Source organism: Scyliorhinus canicula, chromosome 18 (genome assembly GCF_902713615.1).
Source record: "Scyliorhinus canicula chromosome 18, sScyCan1.1, whole genome shotgun sequence".
Classification (NCBI taxonomy): Eukaryota; Metazoa; Chordata; class Chondrichthyes; order Carcharhiniformes; family Scyliorhinidae; genus Scyliorhinus; species Scyliorhinus canicula.
Window position 1 is genome coordinate 9,410,142 of NC_052163.1, and position 25,973 is coordinate 9,436,114.

At 44.0% G+C, this 25,973-nt stretch overlaps 1 protein-coding gene across 2 annotated transcripts in view; it reads right to left on the reverse strand.

Annotated features, from left to right (window-relative positions):
• Nucleotides 1-25,973, reverse strand: part of helz (helicase with zinc finger) — a 259,376-nt gene that overhangs the window by 212,291 nt on the left and 21,112 nt on the right. The gene's annotated exons all lie outside the window — the stretch shown is intronic.

Sequence of the window (25,973 nt, forward strand, 5' to 3'; positions counted from 1 at the left end):
TTTATAATGTTTTATTTTTTGACATTTGCTAGTCAGCCAGTGTGATATTAATAAAATATTAATTTCACTAGCCTACCTGGGGAAATATAGATTTGGTTTCTTATAAAGTCTAATAAAAGTGCAGAGTGTTCTGGGAGAAACACAATGTTGGAAAAGCGGTATTATGAATACATACAATTTTAAATTGATGGCAGAGTACTCATGTAATCCATTTTGAACCTATTGAGCTTTTTCATCACTGAACATGCTAGTTCTGTGCATCATAGTGCCAGCACAATGTTTCAACAGGAAGGACAGGAAGTTAAAAGGTGGAGGGGTGGCTCTATTACTTAATGATGGTATTAGCACATTACAGAGGGGTGACCTAAGTTGAGGAAATGAGGATGTGAAAGGTTGAGATGAGAAATGATAAAGTCACTGCTGGGAGTGGTGTACAGGCCCCCTAATTGTAACTACACAGCAGAATTCCATAGATTTTGGAGTGCCGAAGGAGGCCATTCAACCCATCAGGTCTGCACCAACCCTCTGAAAGGGCACCTACTTCGGACACAAAGGGACAATTTAGTGCACATCTAACCTGCACATCTTTGGACAGTCAGAGAACATGAAAGTGGAGATAATGGAAGCTTGTCAGGAAGGTACAGCAATAATTGTGGGATATTTTTATCTGAACAAAAATCAGATGGTCAAAGGTATTGTAGAAGAGCTCATAGAATGTTTCCAGCATAGTTTCTTAGAACAGCGCATTTTGGAGCCAACCAGAGGGCAGGATATACTAGATCTGGTATTGTGCAGAGAGATTGGATTAATTGATAATATCAAAGTGAAGGCAGGTAGCTGGGTAGCAGCAATCATTGACTAAATTTTGCATTCAGTTTCAGGGAGAGAAGAGTGCATTCAAGACTAGTATTTTAAACCTAAGGGCAGGCAATTATGAGGGCATAAAAGCAGAGCTAATGAGAGTGAACAGGCAAACATGATTAAATCATGGAGTAATAGATGCTCAGTGGCAGACATTTAAAGGGATATTTCAGAATACACAGAACAGACCTTCACCAAAGAGAATAAAAAAATTCAAGGCCTGCCATCCATGGTTAACCAAAAAGGTTAAAGCCTGTATTAAATTTAAAGAAAAAAACATACATTTGCACAAAGACGGCTGGCAGGTCAGAAGATTGGAAAGAATATAAAGAACAAAGAATGACAAAAATATTGACGGGAAAAGCTAGAGTACGAGAGAAAGCTGGTTAGTAATACAAAGATAAATAGGAAGAGTTTCTATAGATATTTAACTAAGAAAAGTTAACAAAGTGAGCATTGGTCCTATGGAAAGTGCATCTGGGGCATTAATAATGGACGGCAGGGGTGTTGCAGATGAATTAAACATGTATTTTGCATCTGTTTTCACTATAGGAGGCACCAGTAAAATCCCAAAAATAGCTGTAAATCAGGAAATGGAAGGTAGGGAGGAACTCCGGAAAATCACCAGGGAAGCACTGAGAAAATTGTTGGGTCTGCAGGCTGACAAATCCCTGGTGGCCTTCAATTGAAAAAGTGGCTAATGAGATAGTTGACGCATTAGTTTTCATTTTTCCTCGTTTCGGGGAAGATTCTATTAGATTGGAAGATAGCAAATGTAACTTCATTATTCAAAAAAGGGAGACAGACAGAAAGCAGGGCCAATTAGCCAAACATCTCTCATTGTGAAAATGTAAAAAGTCGTCTGTTATAGCTGAAAGTAAGGAATGCAGAAACGGAGAAAGAGTTTTTAGAATAGATTTTTAATTATTTGCTTATATCTGTAATAGAGTGAAGGTTTATAAGAAAATATAATCGCTAACAGATCTTCTGTTTCAGAGTCAGTGGCATAGGGAAATGTCAGAAACCACTATTAAAGATGTTATAATAGGGCACTTGGAAAAATTCAAAGCAATCAGGCAGAGTTTTGTGAAAGGGAAATCACATTTAACCAATTTATTGGAGTTCTTTGAAGGAGTCATGTGCTGTGGATAAAGGGAAACTGGTAGATGTACAGTACTTGATTTCCAGAAGGGATGTGATACATAGATACATAGAAGGTAGGAGCAGGAGACCTTTCGGCCCTTCGAGCCTGCTCCGCCATTCATTACGATCATGGCTGATCATCCAACTCGATAGCCTGATCCTGCTTTCTCCCCATAGCCTTTGATCCCATTCTCCCCAAGTGCTATATATAGACGCCTCTTGAAAATGTTCAATGATTTAGCATCAACTACCTCCTGTGGCAATGAATTCCACAGGCTCACCACTATGTGAAGAAATGCCTCCTTATATCTGACCGAAATGTATATCTTACCCTGAATCCTCAGACTGTGACCCCTGGCTCTGGACACACATCATTGGTAACATCTTCCCTGCATCTAGCCTAAGGTGCCACATTAAAGATTATTGCTTGAAAGTAAAACTCAATGTGTGGTGGGCAACATATTAGCATGGAAAGAAGATTAGCTAGCTGACAGGAAACAGTTGGCATAAATGGGTCTTTTTCTGATTGGCAGGATGTGACGGCTACAGGGATCAGTGCTGGGGCCTCAACCTTTTACAATTTATGTTAATGACTTGAATCAAGGGACAGAAGGGATAGTTGCTAAATTTACTGGCGGCAAAAAACTAGTAAAGGTAGTAAAATAGATTGTGAACAGGACACAAGGAGGCTACAAAGGGACATCAACGGGTTAAGTGAGTGGACAACAAATATGGCAGAGTGGGAAAATGTGAAATCACCTATTTTGACAGGAAGAATAAAAAACCTTGTTGTCCAAGTGGTGAGAAATTGCAGAGCTGAAGCGTAGAGGGATCTGGGTGTCCTTGTACATGAATCACAAAAGGCGAGTATATGGGTAGAATCACAGAGGTCTACAGCACAGAAAAGGCCCTTCAACCCATTGCATTTGCGCAGGTAAAAAACAACCATCTAAATATTTTAATCCCATTTTCCAGCACTTGACCCATAGCCTTGGCGTTGCAAGTTCATGTCTAAATACTTCTTGAATGTTACGAGGATTTCTGCCTCCATCACCATTCCAGGCAGGGAGTTCCAGATTCCCACCACCCTCTGGGTAAAAAAGTTTTCTCTCACATCCCCTCCCTTAAATCTATGCCTCCTAGGTCATTGATCCCTCCACCAAGATGAAAGGTTTCTTCCTGTCTGCTCTTACTGCAAACCCAGATCTATCCAATCTCTCTTCATAACTAAAACTCTCCAGCCCAAGCAACATTCTGGTAAATCTCCTCTGCACCGTTTCCAATGCTTTTCCAGGTACAGCAAGTAATAGGATGTCATTGTTTATTGTGAGAGGAATTGATTACAAAAGGAGGTTATGCTGCAGTTGTTCTGGTCATTGGAGAGACCACATCTGGAATATTGTGTGTAGTACTGGTCTACTTATCCAAAGAAATATGTAAATACATTAGTAACTGCTCAAAGAAGGTTTTTTTAAAAAAAAATTGTTCAGGGGAGGTTGGCATCGCTGGCTGTGCCAGTTACTGCCCTTCCCTAATTGTCCTTTAGGGAGCTGTCAAGAGTCAACCACATTACTGTGGGTCTGGAGTCACATGTAGACCAGTCCGAGGAAGGATGACAGATTTCCTTCCTGAAAGGGCATTAGTGAATTTAGCCAATTTATAGATTCATTAATGAACCAGATGGGTTTTTAAGACAGTCAATAATGGTTTTGTGGAGGCTTCCGGTGTGGACCATGGGGCGCTCGAAGAAGTGAAGGGTTGAGGTTGGCCAAGAAAGGGCGATGGCTAGTCGGTGGGGGGGGTTAGCCCCCCCATCCAGGCTGATCACGTGGTATGTGAGGGGTTTTCATGGGCCAGTCAAAAGAGCGCGTGTATTCACGCATCTAAAGGGGTTAAAGGCAGATGTAGCAATGCTTCAGGAGACACATTTAAAGCTCACAGATCACACAAGATTGAGAAATGGATGGGTAGGCCAGGTGCTCCATTCAGCGCTGGATTCGAAGACCAGGGGGGTAGCAATTCTGATCTGTAAGGGTGTGTCATTCGAGGTTGGGAGAATTGTGGCAAATAACGGGCCAGGTATATAATGGTGAGTGGAAAGTAGGAGGGGGTCCGGATAGTGTTTGTGAACGTCTATGCTCCGAATTAAATTAATTTTTCATTTCATTTTTCATTTCATTTCATTTCAATTGGGATGATGTGGAATTTATGAGACGCGTGCTAGGCAAAATCCTGGACTTAGAGTCACACCACCTGATCATGGGGGGAGACCTTAACACAGTCATTGACCCCGAGCTGGACCGGTCGAAGTCCAGGACAGGGAAGCGACCAGCAGTGGCTAAGGAACTGAAGGGTTTTATGGAGCAGATGGGGGCGGGTGGATCCCTGGAAGTTGGCGCGGCCGAGAGCAAAGGAGTTCTCTTTTTTCTCCCACGTTCATACGGTTTATTCTCGCATAAACCTTTGTCTTGAGCAGGGTGTTAATCCCAAAGGTGGCGGGGACAGAATACTCGGCAATCACAGTCTCGGACTATGCCCCGCACTGGGTGGACCTGCGGCTTGGTGAGGAGAGCGGGCAGCGCCCACTCTGGAGACTGGATGTGGGGCTGCTGGCGGACAAAGAGGTTTGCGGGCGGATTAGCAGGAACATCCAGGATTACCTGGAAACAAACGATACAGGTGAGGTAGCAGCAGCAACGGTCTGGGAGGCTCTGAAGGTAGTTGTCAGAGGGGAACTCATCTCAATTCGATCTCATAGGGAAAAGAGAGAAAGAGCCGAGAGTTCTGGGTCACTGTCAGTGTGGAGTTTGCACATTCTCCCCGTGTTTGCGTGGGTTTCACCCCCACAACCCAAAGATGTGCAGGGTAGGTGGATTGGACAAGCTAAATTGCCCCTTAATTGGAAAAAATGAATTGTGTACTCTAAATTTATATTTTTTAAAAAGAAGGGAAAAAAAACACTACTGCCTCACAGCACCAGGGACCCGGGTTCAATTTTTGGGCCAGTTGAGGCTTTCAAAGATGGAAGAGGACCTGGTGGAGGGGCTGGGGGGCCCAATTGAATTGGAGGAGATTGTCAAGGGTATAGAGGGCATGCAATCGGGTAAAGCCCTGGGGCCGGACAGTTACCAGGTAGAATTCTATAAGAAATTTTTGGAAATATTGAGCCCACTCCTGATGAGGACCTTTAATGAGGCCAGAGAGAAAGGAACCCTCCCCCCAACAATGTCACAAGCTTTGAACTCACTCGTTCTTTAATGAGGGAAGGACCCGGAACATTGTGGGTCATACAGGCCGATTCCGCTTTTAAATGTGGATGCCAAATTGCTAGCTACGGTTCTGGCCACAAGAATTGGGGATTGCGTCCCTGGGGTGATAGAGGAAGACCAGACTGGGTTTGTTAAAGACAGACAACTCAATACCAATGTCCGGAGACTACTGAATATTATTATGATGCCCTCAGAGGGTGGGGAGGCAGAGGTGGTAACAGCGATGGACGTAGAGAAAGCCTTTGACTGGGTGGAGTGGGAGTACCTCTGGGAAACGCTGGGGAGGTTTGGGTTTGGTGAGGGCTTTATTGGCTGGGTGAAATTGCTGTACCAGGCGCCTGTAGCAAGTGTATGTACAAACCGGCTGAGGTCGGAAAACTTTGAGCTTCACCAGGGAACGAGGCAGTGGTGTCCCCTCTCCCCGTTACTATTTGCCCTAGCTATAGAACCACTAGCTATGGCGCTGAGAGCCTCGGGGATCTGGCAGGGACTGGTTCCCGGGGGGGGGGGGGGGGGGGGGGGGGGGGGGGGGGGGTTGCTCCTGTACATTTCGGGCCCTGTGGAGGGGATGGGGGAGGTTCTACGGATACTGAGGGATTTTGGTAGTTTCAGGGTACAAACTGAACATGGGAAAGAGCAAGTTGTTTGTAATCCAGGCCAAGGGGCAGGAGGAGAGACTGAAAGAGCTGCCGCTCAGGATGGTAGAGAAAAGTTTTCGTTACCTGGGTTTACAGGTGGCCAGGAAATGAGATGCCCTGCACAGGCTCAACCTGACCCGGTTGGTGGAGCAAATGGAAGATGACTTTAAAAGGTGGGACATGCTCCTGATGTCACTGGCAGGGAGGGTGCAGACCGTGAAAATGACTGTCCTCCCCAGATTTTTGTTTGCCTTTCAGTGCCTCCCCATCTTCAACCCCAAGGCCTTTTTTAAGCGGGTGAGTAGGATCATTACAGGCTTTGATCTGGGGACAGTGGAGGAGGTACAAGAGGGTGGAGGGAGCGTCGGTCTGGACCCAGATATGCAACAACCACAGGTTTGTCCCGGGTAGGATGGATGGTGGCTTCCAGAGCTGGCAGAGGACAGGCATCAGAAGGATTTCATAGATTTCATAGAATTTACAGTGCAGAAGGAGGCCATTCGGCCAATCGAGTCTGCACCGGCTCTTGGAAAGAGCACCCTACCCAAGGTCAACACCTCCACCTTATCCCCATAACCCAGTTACCCCACCCAACACTAAGGGCAATTTTGGACACTAAGGGCAATTTATCATGGCCAATCCACCTAACCTGCACATCTTTGGACTGTGGGAGGAAACCGGAGCACCCGGAGGAAACCCACGCACACACGGGGAGGATGTGCAGACTCCGCACAGACAGTGACCCAAACCGGAATCGAACCTGGGACCCTGGAGCTGTGAAGCAATTGTGCTATCCACAATGCTACCGCGCTGCCCCAATGGGAGATCTGTTCATAGATGGAAGCTTTCCCAGTTTGAAGGCGCTAGAGGACAAATTTAATCTGCCGCCAGGAAATGCCTTTAAATATCTGCAAGTACGAGCCTTCCTGAAAAAACAGGTAGTGGCCTTTCCGGCGCTGCCGCCACTGAGGATACAGGACAGGGTGGTCTCCAGCACCTGGGTGGGGGAGGGGAGGGTGTCGGATATCTACCAGAAACTACAGGATGCGGAGGAAACCCCGGTGGAGGAGCTCAAGGGCAAGTGGGAGGAGGAGCTAGGTGAGGAGTTGGAAGCGGGTCTGTGGGCAGAGGTCCTGGGCAGGGTTAATTCCTCCTCCTCATGTGCCAGGCTCAGTCTAATTCAATTTAAGGTGATCCACCGGGCACACATGACGGCAGTGAGAATGTGCAAGTTTTTGGGGGTAGAAGACAGTTATATGAAATGAAATGAAATGAAAATGAAAATCGCTTATTGTCACGAGTAGGCTTCAATGAAGTTACTGTGAAAAGCCCCTAGTTGCGCCTGTTCGGGGAGGCTGGTACGGGAATTCGAACCGTGCTGCTGGCCTGCTTGGTCTGCTTTAAAAGCCAGCGATTTAGCCCAGTGAGCTAAACCAGCCCCTGAGTTGCAAGGGCAGCCCTGCAAACCATGTCCACACGTTTTGGGCATGCCCGGAGCTTAGAGAGTTCTGGCAAGAGTTCACGAGGGCAATGTCCAAGGTGCTTAACACACGGGTGGTGCAGAGTCCAGAGATAGCGATCTTTGGAGTGTCAGAAGACCCGGGAGTTCAGGGGGCAAAAGCGGCCGATGTCTTGGCCTTTGCCTCCCTAGTAACCCGGAGACGGATATTATTAATATGGAGGAACTCAAAGCCACCAAGCGTAAAGACTTGGGTTACCAACATGGCTGGGTTTCTCAGTCTCGAGAAAATAAAGTTTGCCTTAAGAGGGTCTATGCTCGGGTTCTCTCGGAGGTGGCAGCCGTTCGTCGACTTTCTTGGGGAAAATTAAAATGTCAGCAGCAGCAGCAGCCCATAGGTGGGGTGAGTGCTTCATTGGGATGGTGTGGGAAGACTGGGACGCGTGGGGTAATGTCTATTTAATTGTTATTGTATATTCTCTTTTTGCACAATGTTAATGTTCACACTAGTTTGTTTTGTTATTATGGTTACTACTATTTTATTCTGCAAAACCTTAATAAAAATACTTTTAAAAAAGAAATAATGGTTTTGTGGTCATCATGAGACTTTTAATTCCAGATTTTAATTGAATTCAAATGTCACCATCTGCAGTGACGAGATTTGAACCTGAATCGCCAGAGCCTTACTCTGGGTATCTGGTTTACTAGTCCAGTGACAATATCACTGCGCCGCCACCTCCTCTAGACAAATACCAGGAATGAGCGGGGTGACTTCTGAAGAAAGGTTGTGGAGGTTAGGTTTGAATCCACTAGCACTTAGAAGAGTACGGCAACTTGATCAAAACCAGAGGGGTATTGACAGGGTGGATGTGAAATGGATCTTTCCTCTTTTTTTTAAAAATAAATTTAGCGTACCCAATCATTTTTTCCAATTAAGGGGCAATTTAGAGTGGCCAATCCACCTAGCTTGCACATTTTTGGGTTGTGGGGGCGAAACCCACGCAGACACGGGGAGAATGTGCAAACTCCACACGGACAGTGACCCAGAGCCGGGATCGAACCTGGGACCTCAGCGCCGTGAGGCCGCAGTGCTAACCCACTGCTCCACCGTGCTGCCCCCATGGATCTTTCCTCTTGTCGGAGAATCTAGAACTGGGGGTCACTGGTTTCAAATAAAGGGGTCACTCATTTAAGATGGAGGATTTTTTTCCCCCCAGCATTTCTGGAACTTTCTTCCTCAAAATGCAGATTTTGAATACTTCTACGGCAGAGCTCGATAGATTCTTGATTAACAAGGATGAGATGAGCACTTGAAATGCCATAACATACAAGGCTACAGGCCAAGTGCTGGAAAATGGGATTAGAGGAGGTCGGTGTTTGATGGCCGGCATGACAAGATGGGCCAAAGGGCTTCTTTCCGTGCTGTTAAAAACTCTTGACTCTTAGGGGTGAAAGGTTGTCAGGGGTAGGTCGGAATGTGGGATTGAGGTTACAATCAGATCAGCCATGATGTGCAGATTCGAGGGGCTGAGTGGCCTACTCCTGCTCCTAACTCAAATGTTTATCGAGTCATTAAATCGGATACCACCACTGCCCAAAAAAAATGCAGGATTTGCATGACAGGGTGGGGATAACAGCACCATGCTGACATAAAACACAATGAATTTTATGTCTTTGGTCTTTAGCTTTGAATTCACATATTAGTCTTCTTGCATTCACCAAATCCTCTCGGCATTTTAGAAATTATGTCTCCATTCACTTTTCTTCCCTAGAATGCACACTACAGCAAAAATACCAGAGTGCGCTGATTCATGTTCAGAATTTAAAAGGTCAGTCTGCAGCAAGATATTCCACCTTGGAGGGCATCATATCTGATCCTACAGTCATAAGATGCACATTCTTCAAAAAGCCACTGGATGGAACATCATCAAGAGCAAAATTCCCAGTTGATTCTCCACCTCTGTATTTCTTTACCCTCAGCACAGGAGGTCAGAACAATTCTGAAGCACACTTATGAAACATTAATTTTCTTACACGTGGAGACCTTCAGATTAGCTTTCCCTCACTGCTCGGTTAATCAGGTAATATTGGAGAAGAGATTATGTATAGAACATGTGGAGATTTATTCAATTTCAAACACTGCTTTCAGTTTGGGAGACTCTGGAAAGGCTGATTATTCCCCCCATCCCATTGTTGGCCTGTGCAGGAAAGTGCATTGGTTGAAGTTCAAGCCTAATCATGTCAGTGGTCAGGCACCTTTCTGTCATGATGCTACAAGAAAGAGGAATTGGGACATATGACTGACTTACTTTGCTTTAAATAGATGGATGCAGGTAATTGGATTATTTCTCATTTTCTGAATAGGTAACATTCCAAGGATTTTACCATCCAAGACTGTCTGAAAAGGTGATAGAAAGCTATTCAAAAGATAACAGCCTGGATTTTGCAGTCAGCAACAAAGCTAACATCAAAGGAAGCACCCCACAACTATTAAAGCACCTCATAAATAAAAGCAATTACTGCAGATGCTGGAATCTGAAACCAAAGAGAAAATGCTGGAAAGACTCAGCAAGTCTGGCAGCATCTGTAGGGAGAGAAGAGAGCTAACATCGAGTCCAGATGACCCTTTGTCAAAGCACCTTTTTATTAAAACACCTCTGCAGAATGGGTTTCCCCTTTCCCAACAGCAGCTTGAATCTCGCAGCAAGTCAAGGAAATGTCACCAATGTGTGCAGCAGCAGTTACCCATTTAAAAAAAATCTTTATTGTCACAAGTAGGCTGACATTAACACTGCAATGAAGTTTCATAATGATACTTTAGAGATCATTTTTACTTCTGCAAGATTACGGTTTAATTGTAGAAGACAAGATAAATGCAACTAAAGCAGCTTGAAGTCTATTACACTTAAAAGGTTGGGGCCATGTTGACTTCAGGGGTTAACAGCAAGAAAGAGAAGATAATCAAACAGAATGTGGGCTTCCTTAGCTGGAGACAAAGGCAGGATTCTCCGAGCCTCCGTGCCAAAATCGCAATCGGTATGGGGGCGGAGAATTGGTGTCAAACTCGAGATCGGGTCTGCCGCCGCTCCCACGATTATTTGGTCCCGGAGAATCGCCAGCAATCACACGGTCACCGAGTGCATCTGGCAGAGTTCCCGAAAGTGTGGTTCTCTCATGGTTCCACCGATCGGGAACTCGGCGTGGCGGCTGCGGACTCAGTCTGCGGCCACCCTTGTGGGGGGATCATTCACCGGGGGGGGGGGGGGGGGGGGGGGGGGGGGGGGGGGGGGGGGCTACGTCGTCGTGGAGATGGGTGGAGTTTAAGGTGGTTCTAGGGTTTCAAATTATCTTTGTTTTCTTAAAGGTGTTCTGCTGCAGTCGAGAAAGGCCACAAAAGGTGCTGTTATTGGCAGGCTCCAGGCAGCAAAAAAATTGTTGCTCTCAGGAGAAGTCCCAGGAGTTGTTTGACAGCTCTGTGAGGTTAGAGCTCAGGAGAAGTTCTGGGGAGCTAAGATGGCACCAGACCGTCACAGAGAAAGGGTTGGGGTTAGGAAGCAGCCCTGGAAGCTTGAAGCTGAGGAGACTGGTGAAAGTCAGGGGCAGTGCCAGCCCAGTGAAGCTAGTCAGCTCTTAAAGAGCTAAGAATCAGTAGAGGTCAGAGTAGACTTAGAAATTTAGGGGGAATGGAGTCTCGGGAAATGAGACTGCAACCCTCTGAGGTGTGCATCTGTTGAGGCAAATGGGTGCAGCATTAAGTGGATTCAGAGGTTTGATCTTGCAAGTGAAAAGGTTAGAATTCCTCATGAGGGAGACAGTGTTTCTTGGAGATTGGCCAATCCTACTGACGTTTGGTTGGCTGCTGAGAAACCTGCGGGATCTATCTTGGTCGTATTTGCTTTTTATTATTATTATATATAATGTGGCATGTTCAACCACAGGTTGCCTATGTGTAATTCACATGCACCTCATATTAAATCTGAATGTTGGAATCGAAGATAGATATTCTAAAATTGTTTGATCTTTCTGACCTTGGATAGTAAAATTTATTTTTGTTTACTTTAAATAAAACAATAATAATAATTGCTTATTGTCACAAGTAGGCTTCAATGAAGTTACTGTGAAAAGCCCCTAGTCGCCACATTCCGGCGGCTGTTCGGGGAGGCTGGAACGGGAATTGAACCCATGCTGCTGGTCTTGCTGTCTTAACCCACTGTGCTACATCAGCCCCTGGTCCTCAACCAGATCTTGATCGAAATCTGGGGCCAGTCCAGAAACATAATTTTTTTAACTGATTTTTTTCTCTTACGGAGATATCTGACATTGCACAAACAAACGAGTTTCAGAGGCAAGTGTGTATTGCAGTAATTAAGAAGTTTGTACACATCCGAAAGTCTAGTTACATGTATTAAATCACAGTAACTTTTTCACGGCTTTTTACAAGACTGACGTTTAGAGTGTACGTTTTCATCAAATCCTAATTACAATGAAGACTGCAGTCTCTGGGAACCACTACTGCACATCCTATGGAGGAGCATAGACTCACCTCCAGCAATTTCTGAAGTTCCGCCGTATTCTTCAGATTAGCGGACTCCCGAAGTTACTGTCAGTTTCGGTGAGTAGCAATGTTGAATGCTGACTGTTTTGCTGTCATTACTACAGCAAAAAAAGAGGCCATTCACCTGTATTTTCAGTCTCAACCAACAATGTCACATGGTCTGGGGTTTCTTACTACACCTGACACATGTAGGAAATGCCTGAGGCACAGAGAAAACATACCAAGCAGTAGGGTGGGAACCTAAACAATACCACAGCATTGTGCACATATTTCTTTCTACCTTTGCAAGAACACAAATGCCCAAACTACATGAATCAGGTGCCACTATACAAATACAATTTTCAGGCCCAAGTTCCCATGAATCCCAAGAATTAACCCGCATAAAACACTCCCTCTCTGGATCTGGCAGCTAGATGACCAAATAGCTTGGTTATATTCAGGTCTGGAAGCACATGAAGAATTGCCACCTCAATAAAGTACTGGAGCGTAGCTGGCACCCATCCAGCTACAAGAGTCTGCACTCCAGTGGGGCAGGAGGAGATGCAACAAAATAACCCATCATTTACACAATGGTTTTGTTTTAGTGCACTGCTTCACTTGTAAGTTTTTGATTCAAGAAAGAAGATGTTTTACACAATGGTTCTCCAACCAGGATGATGTCAGGGCATATATCAACATCAAAACACTTTTCACAGTAGCCGTTTCATGAGGGAGAAAGATCAGGTGGAGTTTAACTTCTAATTCTTGGTTTGTACATGTGCAGGATCCATTTGGCAAAAGAAATCCTCAAAACTATATTCTGAACATTTTAACTATTAAGAATTTTGTCTTTACATTTTTGAAAGGGAACAGACCAAATAATGATTATTTTGGTGCAAAGATAAATGTGAATTTTCTTCAAAATATTTGACATTAGCCAGACAACTATGTTGGTCAAATAATATTCTGACTCTGTATTCTACTGTTGCTGACTGATTGCCAAACTCATAGCTCCACTAATGTCTTGCATTTGACCCCTGACCTGTGAGGAGATGTCACCTAAGCAACAGGAGGTGGACTACAAGCGATCTCTGTGCCCCCAGTATAGGGAATGGAAAAATGAAAATGGGCCAGGTTTCCCACTTCAGGATAATATCCAGTGACTTCTGCTTAAATCTCAGGATGTTGGGCAATGACTCAGCTGCAACACTCTCCAAATCTTAACAGTCTGGCAAAACTGAATATAGGTTCCCACAAGACTTGTGCAAGATACCAAAAGACTGCTGGCACCCACTGAACTCTATCAGTGTAATTCAGCACTTTCTAGAGAGTAAGGGAGCAGATTGGAGAAAATGATGCAATGTTGCAACAGATTAGTTTAAAGTGGTATTATGTCATGACTTTTTTCCTTTTAAAAATATTGTACATACAAAATAGGATAGACATGCACTAGATGCAAGAGTACACCTTGCTCATGGGTCAGAGGTTAAGCAGTGGGAAGGTGAAGAAACTGATACATGGAAGGATACGCATCTCCCCTGATAGCACACCTCGTGATAGAACTGCAGATGTTGGGTAGTGACTTCCATTCCATGCCTAATTACATACACTAAATTTCTTCCGTGCCTGTCTCGCCCAACCTTCCAACTTGGGTTGGGCAGGATCCGGGCAGCGCAGCTGTCCTTGTGGCCCAGCATCGAAGTCCAGCTCCGACATGAAAAGGACATGCCCTTTTTTAACAGCACTAGCTGCCATAAAGTTAACGGTCCATTGAATTTGCAGGCCAGGGTGAAGGTAAGTGTCTAAATATGGATAGGATTGGATAATTAAAAGATATTTTAATTCTTCTAACTTTTCCTGAGTAACTTTTAGTTTCACCCTGTCTGCCATTTAAGTTGCATTTTCGGATGGTTCCCAGCACAGGGCAATTGCCCAGAGGAAGTTTGCGCTTCTGGGCAATTGCTGTACAAACTCTTGCCGATGATGTTCCAAGAGGGGCTCCCCTGCACATCCTTGGGGTACACCCCCCAATAAGCCAACACTGGGGTGTTGCAAGGTTATGACCCATTATTGTTAAGTTGCAGCATTCTTCTGTACACGCAACAGAAATCAGAACAGAAAATCTGGCTGATTTTTCTAGTTCCTACCTCAACCGACTCAAGTCAATTGCAGAAACTCTGCAGGTCACCCAATTCAACAGTCATGGAAGTAACCAGAGATCAGGCCTGAATTCATTGTTTGTCATTTGCTTACTTACAAAACCACTGGGGAAAAGTGTCTCAACTCTTAGTTTAAAAACCCAAGGATTGCATCACGTGCATACAGGCATTGGATGCTAATTTTTTCAAAATCCCTTTTGGAAATTCTATTTACAATATTAAAGGGGCCACCTCTACTCATCAATAAACATTGCTTACATTATTGTAATTGCAGGGCAGCACGGTGGCGCAGTGGTTAGCACTGGGACTGCAGCGCTGAGGACCTGGGTTCAAATCCTGGCCCTGGGTCACTGTCCCCGTGTCTGCATGGGTTTCACCCCCACAACCCAAAAAGATGTGCAAGGACTGGCCATGCTAAATTTCCCCTTAATTGGAAAAAATAATAATTGGGTACTCTAAAAAATGTATTTTAATTATTGTAATTGCACTAGTTGGAAGATTATCCAGGGCTACCAAAATAGAGGCAGATGAGTAGGAGGACATTTTAAGCATGAAAACAAACTTTGAACTGGAGATTCAACTAGCGGAAGCAGAAACAAATACAATACCAGTTATATGCATCAGTCCCCCATGCTGAGCATAGAGTAAGCCATTCAAACAGAGGAAGACGACACCGTGCAAGTGCAACTCCCACCAGCATTCAGAGCCTTGACCGGAGGACTTTGCACATCTGCTCATTAGAGGGATGGTGCATGGCAACAATAACCTGCATTTACACAAAGCTTTTAACGCAAAAAACATTCCAAGGCGCTTCATAGGAGCGACTGTCAAGCAAAATCTGAACAGAGTCGCATAAGGAGATAATAGAACAGGTGACCAAAAGCCAAATTGTGGAGCTAGGTTTTAAGGAGTATCTTAAAGGTGGAGAGATGGAGGCAAAGCGGTTTGGGGAGAAAATTCCAGTGCTTCGGGCTAAGGCAGCTGAAGACATGGCCACCAATGGAGGAGTGACTAAAATGGGAGAGCAGCACAGAGGTTTCACAGGCCGATAGCACTGAAGGAGGAGAAGAAAGTAATCAGTTTACTAAATTAACACAACAATTTCTTCTTCTAGGATTCTCTGCCTAAAAGTAGGTCTGACCCACAAGGCCACAATCTCCACCGCAAGTACAGCAAGGGGGCAAGTTCCCAAGTGGAACGGCAATTGAACACAGTGCAGTTGGCAACAATCTGATCCACACTAGCCACCCAGACATCTGTGCCAACTGCCCCCCAAGGGAGGCAAGAGTTACTGTGGCAACATACACTTTTACATGTTGTAGCATAGAGCCATGGATAGAGATTGTGGAAGCTCCAATTTATTTCCATTTCATGGCTGTCCAGAAATCTCTCTTGCTCTTAATGTCTGCCATTGCTGTATTTTGTAAGGATTTACAAGTTGATACTCGACCTGTTTGACCACATTCTGAATGCACCTTCCTTGGACATCAAGTCCTGGAGGACCCCCCAAACCAACAGGTAGGGCGGAATTCTCTCTCTCTCTCTGCTGCCCCCCCCCCCCCGCACCCCTCCCGGGTGGGAGAATTGCCGGGGTGCCGAGCGAGTCCCGTCACCCCACCCCGACACCCACACTCTATTCTCTCCCCCCTCCCCCCCCCCCCCCCCCCCCCACCCCACCCAAACTGGCACAGCGAGAATCACGGCTGGCCGCTGGGAGAATCGCCGCTCGCCGTTTGTAACAGGCGAGCGGCGATTCTCCAGCCCGGATGGGCCGAGCGGCCTGCCCAACACAACAGGTTCCCGCCGACACCATCCACACCTGGTCGCTGCCGGCGGGAACAGCGCGGGAACGCTGGGGGGGGGGAGTTCTTGCACCGGGGGGCGTCAAAAGGGGTCTGGCCGCGATCGGTGCCCGCCAATCGGCGGGCCGGCCTCTCTGAAGGAGGACCTCCTTTCCTCCGCCGCCCTTCAAGATCCATCCGACATCTTCTTGCGGGGTGGCCACGGGGAGGACGGCAACCGCGCATGCGTGGGTTGGCGCCGGCCAACCTGCGCATGCGCGGGTGACGTCATTTACGCGGCACTGGCCGCGTCATTTACACAGCGTCAAGGCCCGGCGCCCGTAAATGACGCGGCACCGCTCCTAGCCCCCCCGGGGGTGGGAGAATAGGGGGCTGTGAGCGGCCTCTGACGCCGGTGTGAAACACTCGGGTTTTCACTCCGGCGTCAGGACTTAGTCTCCCGATGGGAGAATTGCGCCCCTAGTTCCTGCTTCAGAGGCAGAAATGCTATCCACTGCACCACAAAACCTCCAACAAAACAATTTCCAAACTCTTTCCTGAATCTCCACAATAAAACTTTATAAGAGGCCAGAACGTAGATGGAAATTCAATATTTACTATCATACCGGATTAAAGTCCCAAATTCAAAACAGTAGACAGGATCCTAAATTTTCAAAGGACAAAGCATTGCTCCTTCAGAAAACACGGATTATTGTTCCATTGAAATAGTCGACAGTAATAGTCGGCAGTAATAGTCGACAGTAATACCAAGTTGCAACTATGATCAGTTTTTTTAATATAGCAGTACTGGCAATAAAAAGTTGATTTACTCCTCAAATATACTCAGTACAGAACTGCTAAATAAAATTAAACCAAAAATTAAATCCATTTGTCTAACTTGGATTTTGTTTATCCTTTTCCCTTGTTGCGTCATTTTAATAACTTGCAATCAACAAAAGCTGGGTTTCAACACAGTAAGTAACCACTTACCACAGTAACCACAGTAAGAAAGTTTCCAGCCAAGTGAAAAGAAGAGTATAAAAAGGTATCTGCGAGGTACAATGAAAATGAAAGAAAATCACTTATTGTCACGAGTAGACTTCAATGAAGTTACTGTGAAAAGCTCCTAGTCGCCACATTCCGGCGCCTGTTCAGGGAGGGCGGTACGGGAATTGAACCGTGCTGCTGGCCTGCCTTGGTCTGCTTTCAAAGCCAGGGATTTAGCCCAGTGTGCTAAACCAGCCCCTTGGTCATTGGGGAATTAAAACAGCAAACATTACTGGATCTATTCAACTGGGAAGTTCTGGAAACATCACACAAGTACATTTCATGCATTTGATTTGTCATTTGGCCCCAAAATTCAATTAACATCTTGTGATTCACCAAGTATAAACCAGAGTGTTTCATCCCCTACATTTCCTTTGGTTTTGCAAGAGTAGTTGCCAACTCCCTGTAGTTGGCAAGCTATGACACAAAATACTCTTTTGCTTATATAGTCCTTAAGATTGTGGAAGACACATCACAAGTGAATTATAGCATAAGTAATTTTGAGGTGTAGTCATTGCTGTAATGTAGGAAATATGATAGTCAACTTGCAAACAGTAATGTGATCTAATTTGTTTTATGAGATGTTGACTAGGGGTAAATATTGACCAGGACATGAATATAACTGAAATAAAAAAAGAGAAAATGCTGGAAAAACTCAGCATTTCTGGGGGCATCTCTGGAGAAAGCAATAGAGTTAATGTTTCAGTTCTGCGACATTTCATCAGAACTCTCCTCCCCTTGTTCAAAACAGCGGCGTGAGATATTTTATGTCCACCTGGAGACATGACACCCTCCAGTGCACTGGAGTTTCTGCCTTGATTTTTGTGCTCAATAATAATAATCTATTAGGTATTGTAATTAACACTGCAATGAAGTTACTGTGAAAATTCCCTAGTCACCACATTCCGGCACCTGTTCGGGTACACGGAGGGAGAATTCAGAATGTCCAATTCATCTAACAAGCATGTCTTTTACGGAACTTGTGGGAGGAAACCGGAGCACCCGGAGGAAACCCACACAGACACTGAGAAACTGCAGACTCCGTACAGATAATGACCCAGGCCGGGAATCGAACCTGGGACCCTGTCACTGTGAAGCAATCGAGCCACCTGGTCCTGGAGTGTGACTTGAACCACAAGTTTCCGACTCAGTGATGAGTGGGTTACCAATTAAGCCACAATAGACGGTCCCAGAGAAAAGAAAATGGGAGAAATAGCATTTTGATAAACGAAAACAACTTTTATTTATACAACAGCTTTAATGTTGTAAATAGCGCAAGACACTTCAAAGTCGTGTTATCAAACAGAATTTGACAAAGTAGATATTCGGGCAGATGACCAAAAGATTGGTCTAAGAGGTATTTTAAGGAATGCTTTAAAGTATAAGATAGGAAGAAAGGCAGAGCAGTTTGGGGAGGGAATTGCAGAGCCTTGGCAGCTGAAAGCACAACCACCTATAATGGAGCAACTAAAGTTGTGAATGCTCGAAAAGCCAGAATTAGAAGAGCGCAGTTATCTCAGAAGGTTGTATGGCTGGAGGGAATTACAGAGACAGGGAGAACGGAGGAATTTGAAAACAAGGCTGATAATTTTTAAATCAAGGTTTTGCTTAACTAGGAGTCAGCGGTGATCAGTGAGAATGGGTCTTGGTGCAAGTTAAGGTACAGACAGCAGAAATTTGGATGACCTCAAGCATAGAGGGTAGAATGTAGGAGACCAGCCAGGTGTGCATTGGACTATTCCACTCTACAGTGAACAAAGGCTTGGCTGAGGGTGTTATCAGGTGAGCTGAGGCAGGGGCAGAGTCAGAAAACATTATGGAGATGGAAACAGGCAGCCTTAGCAATGGCACAGATTTGCAGCCGAAAGTTCATCCACCGGAAAACATGACACCAAGGTTGCAACAGCGTGGTCCAGCCTCAGGCAGGTGTCATGTCGAGGGACAGAGTAGATGGTGAAGGAATAGAACAGGTGGCAGGGACTAAAGACAATGGTTTGGATCGTCCCTATATGTATTGAGATTAAATGTTTGTTCGCCCTGTAATGGATGTCTGACAAGCTGCCTGACAATTTAGAAATAGTGGAGGGTTTCAGAGAGGGTTTCGGAGAGGGTGTCGAGATGGAGCTGAGCATTGCCATGGAAACCTTTGCTAGCTTTTTGTATAATTGTGATGAAGGGCAGCATCTGGATGAGAAATAGGAAGGTGCCATGATAGATACTTGGGACAACTCGAGGGAAATAAAATTATTTATTCACTGCATAGCTTAACAATTACAACTCCATAAATTCATGCCAGAATTACAATACCTTTTTGAGAATTAACTCTGTATTAGCAATGAGGTGTGATGCACCTTCTGGTCAACCATTAATTTCAATTATTACGGCAGACAGGAAAAATCTTAATTCAGGAAGTTAAAGCAGCTTTATTCATAATCATGTACTTTACCTGAGCATTATATTTTTCAGAGGTAGACCGATAAAAGCATACCGAACATGTTGTTTCCTTCCTATTTTTGACAACCTAGTTAGATGGCATTTTTGCATCAGCTGCAATACAAGTGGGGAATTTCTACACACTACGTACAAGTAACCTGTAACTTGTGATTTTTTAAAGTGGACATCACTGGCAAATCCAGTATTTATTGCCCATCTCCAATTGCCCTCGAGAACAACTAAGAGTAAACCACATTGATGTGGAGCTGAAGTTAAGTGTAGGCCAGGCTTTAAGGATAGAACATACAGTGGAGAAGGAGGCCATTCGGCCCATCAAGTCTGCACCAACCGACTTAAGCCCTCACTTCAACCCTATCCCCTTAACCCAAAAACTCCTTCGAACCTTTTTTTTTTGGACACTAAGGGTAATTCAGCATGGCCAATCCACCTAACCTGCACGTCTTTGGACTGTGGGAGGAAACCGGAGCACCCGGAGGAAACCCACACAGACACAGGGTGAACGTGCAGACTCCGCACAGACAGTGACCCAGCAGGGAACTGAACCTGGGACCCTGGCGCTGTGAAGCAACAATGCTATTCACTTGTGCTACCGTGCTGCCCGATTCCTTGGCAGATTCCTTCCCCAAAAAGAGCATTTGTGAACCAGGTGGTTTTTTTTTTTTTAAAAACAGCAATTGATGATAGGCTCATGGTCACCATTACGGAGACTAATTATCAATTGAATTTAAATTCCATATGCTGGCACAGTGGGATTCAAACCATGCTCCCAAAGCATTAGCTTGGGTTTCTGTATTACCAGTGCAGTGATGTTACCTTCTCACCCCCGTCTTCCCCAGTGTACCCGAACAAGTGCCATAGTGTGGCGACTAGGAGATTTTCACAGTAACTTCATTGCAGTGTTAATGAAAGCCTACTTGGAACACTAAAAGATTATTATTTCTATCAGATATTTGTTGGCTTAGGTTCCCAGGCTTAAGTAGGTTGAGACTCCAATGCATTGTTAAAGCAATACTACATTTTCAGAGGTGCCATTCTTTATATGAGACATTAAACAGGGACTTAATTATCTATTCCGGTTATTCAGTTAGACATTGAATAGTACTACGGGATTTTCAAAGAGGCCATTGAAAACAACTACATCTGGGCTAACATTCGGCCCTCAATCAACACCACCAAAAACGTGTTAAATGGTCATTCATCTCATGGTTGTTGGGTGAGATTGTGCTGTATACAAAATGCAATATTTGTATGCAGAAGCACTGACCATGTGTGAAACATGATAAGGTGCTACCTGAATGCAGGGCTTTCCCAAGTCTTTTAGTGCAACTCTAAAGTATTATTTCCCCCACATGTTTAAAATAATTACAAGATAAAATAACTGACTGTAAACAATCAGGAATACGCATTAACAACTCAGACGACAAAATTAAGTGAAAAATATTTTCACAATATTTGCAGAAAACGATTGGGTAATAATAAGCGCTTATTGTCACAAGTAGGCTTCAATTAAGTTACTGTGAAAAGCCCCCAGTCGCCACATTCCGGTGCCTGTTCGAGGAGGCAGGTACGGGAATTGAACCCGTGCTGCTGGCCTTGTTCTGCATTACAAGCCAGCTGTTTGGCCCACTGTGCTAAAGCAGCCCCATAAGCATACATCTGAGAATCTCATTTTAGTGCAGTATTATGAACGTTTGACAGAGCCAGATCTCAGATTTCAAAGCTTTGAACACAGCGAAAAATCTAAAGGTAAAGCTTCAGAAGCCATCACTACCACTGTGCAACTACAAGAATTCAGCCACAGGCAAATCACAGATGCACCAACTTTTCAAAGTAATCTCAAAGCTTTTTGACAGCTCCAAGTTATCAGCTGCAAGACTTCCATAGAACACCCAGATTTTTTTAAAAACACAATAAAACAAATTCCGGACACCTGTTCCTACTGTTAATAGAAATAGTCACATTCAGAGTTTAAAAATCACAGCAGTATACTGAAAAAGGGCCTCTGGGGCCAAAGCTTAAAGCAGTTCCAACTAAAACCTCAACGTATAACTCCGCAAGATAGTTGGATGCGAGATGTTACTGGTGGAGGCTGTTTTTATGGGGCATGCTTGGGAGGAGAGAGTTTAGACGGTGATTGCTTCACCCTACGCTTAAATATGTTATACCTGATCAGAGGTGCATTTAATATTGATAGAGTGCTATCATTTAATGTGTTCCATCAACACAGACACCATCATAAGTTTTTAGTCCCTCAACACACCACTTTGGAAAAAACATCTTCACAATTAAAAAAGATCATACCATGCTATAAGCATAATCTGACACTTTGTGAACAGATCAGCTAATGGTTATGAACACAGAACATACAGGGCCGAAGGAGGCCATTCGGCACATCGAGTCTGCACCGACCCACTTAAGCCCTCACTTCCACCCTATCCCCATAACCCAATAACCCCACCTAACCATTTTGGACACTAAGGGCAATTTAACATGGCCAATGCACCTAACCTGACGTCTTTGGACTGTAAAGGAAACCAGAGCATCCGGAGGAAATCCATGCACACACGGGGAGAACATGCAGACTCTGCAGACAGTGAACCAGTGGGGAATCGAACCTGGGACCCTGGTGCTGTGAAGCCACAGTGCTAGCCACTGTGCTACCGTGCTGCCAATGGATGTATCGAATCTCCAAGTTGTCTAAATTTTATTTCAACAGTTTATTTTTAAACTCTAGATATGGTAGCATTTTCCTCACTGATGATTTATAGGAAAAGAGAATAGGTAGAGGAGAACACATACATCTAGAGAGGTAGCTTTTCAAATTCATAGTTGCCATATGCTGACTTAACTGTGGATCTAAATACCATGTCACAAGGACAGGAGATACAGGATTGCAACTGTGTGTCCTAAAGGGCGATCTTTATCAGCTTCAAGGCCCCATGATGATGCCACAAAATGCTCAACCAAGGACTCGGCAGAAGATCAACAAGGCTCTGTAATATTGCATTGGTGAGTCAACAAATAGTTCTGACCTTGCCATTGATAACAGAATACCTGCTGATCCAACTAGTCTTACTAAGCTGGAAATAATTGGTTCATTTTAACTAATATTAATCTATTATCTATTTTGCAATAAAACAAACTAAGCTATCAGCCAATGGCAGACATTTTTTTCAAAAAAGAGGAACACTGAATATCTAAAATGATTGAAGAGGCAGATGGAGTTAACAAGATCTTATTGCAGTCAGAGGATACAATATTAATATACTGGCCATCAGTATGCCTTTACACAATGTATTAGAATATGGCCCATGACATACTTAGCATGGTTTGACAGAAAGAACTACAGCGTATCTGGTTTAGTCGTCAATAAGGATTGAGATACGCCATAGCTTTACAAAGTACCACAACATTCAAGGTAATTACAAACCAAATTCTTTCCGGCAAAGTAAAATCAATGATTTGAAATGCATTTTCCTTTCAGCCTCATTCCACCCTCTCCTTTCAACTTACAGAACTTTCACGACCGGATAAATGGACAAGCAACTGTTGGGTCCAGATGTGTGGAAAGTCACTATCAATAAAAACAGCAAGCTATTTTAATAATAATTTTCATAGATGCTTGCACTGCTTCAGTTGAGCCTGCACCACTGATTAGACCATTTCTGCAACAGAAAATTACTTTTTTCTTTCACCTGCCTACATGTTATATGTTACAGTTGGCAACAAGGCTCTCAGTGGTTTGAATCAATGGTTTGTCTTGGTCTACTGGTTTCAAAAGAAATGTAATCTACTGCAGTTGAACATCAAGGTGTTTGAAAGAGACTGGTTAGCACCAAAAACACCACTTATTTCACTGTCAGTCCAGTGAACCTCAACTGGCTGCACTTCTGTGTCACTACTTCAGGCATATCAAAGGAAAATATTGCACACATTCCACAGAATAATCCTGCAGATACAATGTGAATGAAATACCAGAAAAGTCTAATTTGGGGTTCTGATATCAATATCAGGCAAGTTATGATTGATTTCATCAGCTCAACAACTTCACGGTAATATGGAACAGAACAACCTGTATTTATATTGCCAGCATTCTAGTAAGTTTCATGCTATCATAAACATACTTTTTAAATCACAAAGTGGTATTATCTGCGACTGCACAAATCATTTACACTTGATTCTCCAACATTCGTTCCATCTATAACCAGGATCCCATCATGTCAAATTCAAGGGTGGAGCAAACAATCACATTTGTATTGCACCAAATCACATTTCAGAACCCCCACTTATGCTCCATATTCACATTGCCATGGAATGGTTACAAGAACGACAGCCATTTTCTACCCAGCAAGATCCCACAATGAGATGGTGGACATTTCCATGAATCAATCAAGAAAAAATAATTTAATTTCAGCAATACAAATGTGATGGGGATGCAGATTCAACTCATCATGTCTATTCACTTTTTGCTATAGCATTTCAAACTGGATGCACCACTTTGCACTTTCCTTATACCCCATTTCGTCCTCTGTTTCAAATATTTATTTAATTTTCCCTTAAAAATGCAATTACCTCTTGTTCCGCTGCTCCAGTGCCGAAGCATTTCATATTCCAATAGTCCTATGCATAACAAAATACTTTATAACCTTTCTCCTCTATAATTTTAAATTTATGACCCCATGGCTCAGCACTGAGTCTCCCCTTCCCTATGGTTTTGCATCAATGGTATCAGCTCATGTTGTAGCATCTCAGTAGTTTTAATGTGCTTACTGTAACAGGGTCACCTAAAACTGCACATTACTCTTATCTGCAGCCAGGCCAAAATTCATTCAAATCTATTACACGCTTATTGCTTTGATTTAGAAGACTCAAGTTGATCATTATGGTGTGAACTATCTCCACCCATACCTTCAGGAGATTAAGCAATTGAAACTAATTGTATTTTTTGTTCATCCACACCTTTCAGGATCTTTCAAATGAGTATATGCGGTCACTTGTCTTTTCCTTCCAAAAGACAAGTTAAAGGAGAAATTGTTCAGTGAGAGAACAAGCTCAGCTAAGCGGAGGAGGGTGGCGGGTGATGGTGCCTGCTGTGATAGTGGAGTCGGACACTTTAGGAACTTTCAAGCGGTTATTGGATAGGCACATGGAGCACACCAGATTGACAGGGAGTGGGATAGCTTGATCTTGGTCTCGGACAGTGCTCGGCACAACATCGAGGGCCGAAGAGTCTGTTCTGTGCTGGACTGTTCTATGTATTACCTCAGGCAAGTGAAATTGCATCCTTTATTTTCCTTTATTCTTTCACGGGATGTGGGTGTCACTGCCCTTCCCTAATTACCCTTCAACTGAGTGGCTTGCTAAGGCATTTCAGAGGAAGTTAAAGAATCAACCACATTGCTGTGGGTCTGGAGTCACATGTAGGCCAGGCCAGGTAAGGATGGCAGACTTCCTTCCCTAAAGGACATTAGTGAACCGGCTGGGTTATGATAATCGACATTTAATTCCAGATTTCTAAATCAAATTTGAATTCCATCATCTGCCATGGTGGGATTCGAACTCATGTCCACCCCCCCCCCCCCCCCCCCCCCCCCCCCAAACCATTACCCTGGGTCTCTGGATTGCTAGTCCTGTGACAATATCACTAGACTACCACCTCACCTTTCTGCCCATTCCAGTACCCAATGTCTCTGAAGATTTCATTTGTGTGTCAAATTTCAAGATGATGTTTCTTGAACACAGTCTAAATAAGCAGCAAGAAAAACAAACTTACTAAAGCACAATTTCTCCAATCTAAGCAGCATTATTTCATGTCCAACATCCAATTTCCTATCCATTCTTCCATAATTTCTCAGTGTGTTATTTAATCATGAACGGAATTTGCATTTTCAAAGATATGGTGAAAGATTTAATTAAGTCGACCTGACAGCCTTTCCACGATTACAAGAATCTAACCAAAAATTAATATAAAAAGAAACTACTGGAAATATTCAGCAAACCAGGCAGTATTATAATGGCACTTGCTTATTGCACAAGTCCAAATTCACTGCACCCTAGTATCACAGGGTGATCTTTCATTTCTGGTGTTAAGTAATATAAGACACACTTTTGAAAACAATGACAGCCGAGACACCCATTACCACAATGCAGGCAGAGCATTCAGGAGTAGACACCAGTCAACTACCCTTGCAAGACTAACGTGAGCTGCCATTCACTTTACGAAGCATAGTTTATTTTTTCTTTCTCAGTGTATCTTTTTCTGTTGCTCTCTCCCTTGCTGGAGAGATCATTCTGAAAATCCAAGTTGGAGAACCACTGTGTGAAACAAATTTGCTTAGTTTTAATCTCAATTTATTCAGGAGGTGCTTTGGCCTTGTGCTCAACCCATCTCATGTTTGAAGATTTCCTTTATCAAACTGCTCGCTAACTTTTCTCCTTATTAATTTGGGCCAGATCTCTTCTCAAGTCACTAAACTGCTTTTTTCTAGCTCCCTTTTCTCCAATTAAACCAATCACAGTGGGGTCACCATTGCTCTTCTACTTCATTCCACAGACCAATGTGAAGTAATGCTTCTTTCCTCATTGGATCAGCAACATATTGATCAACAAAGCAATCCTGAAATTGTTC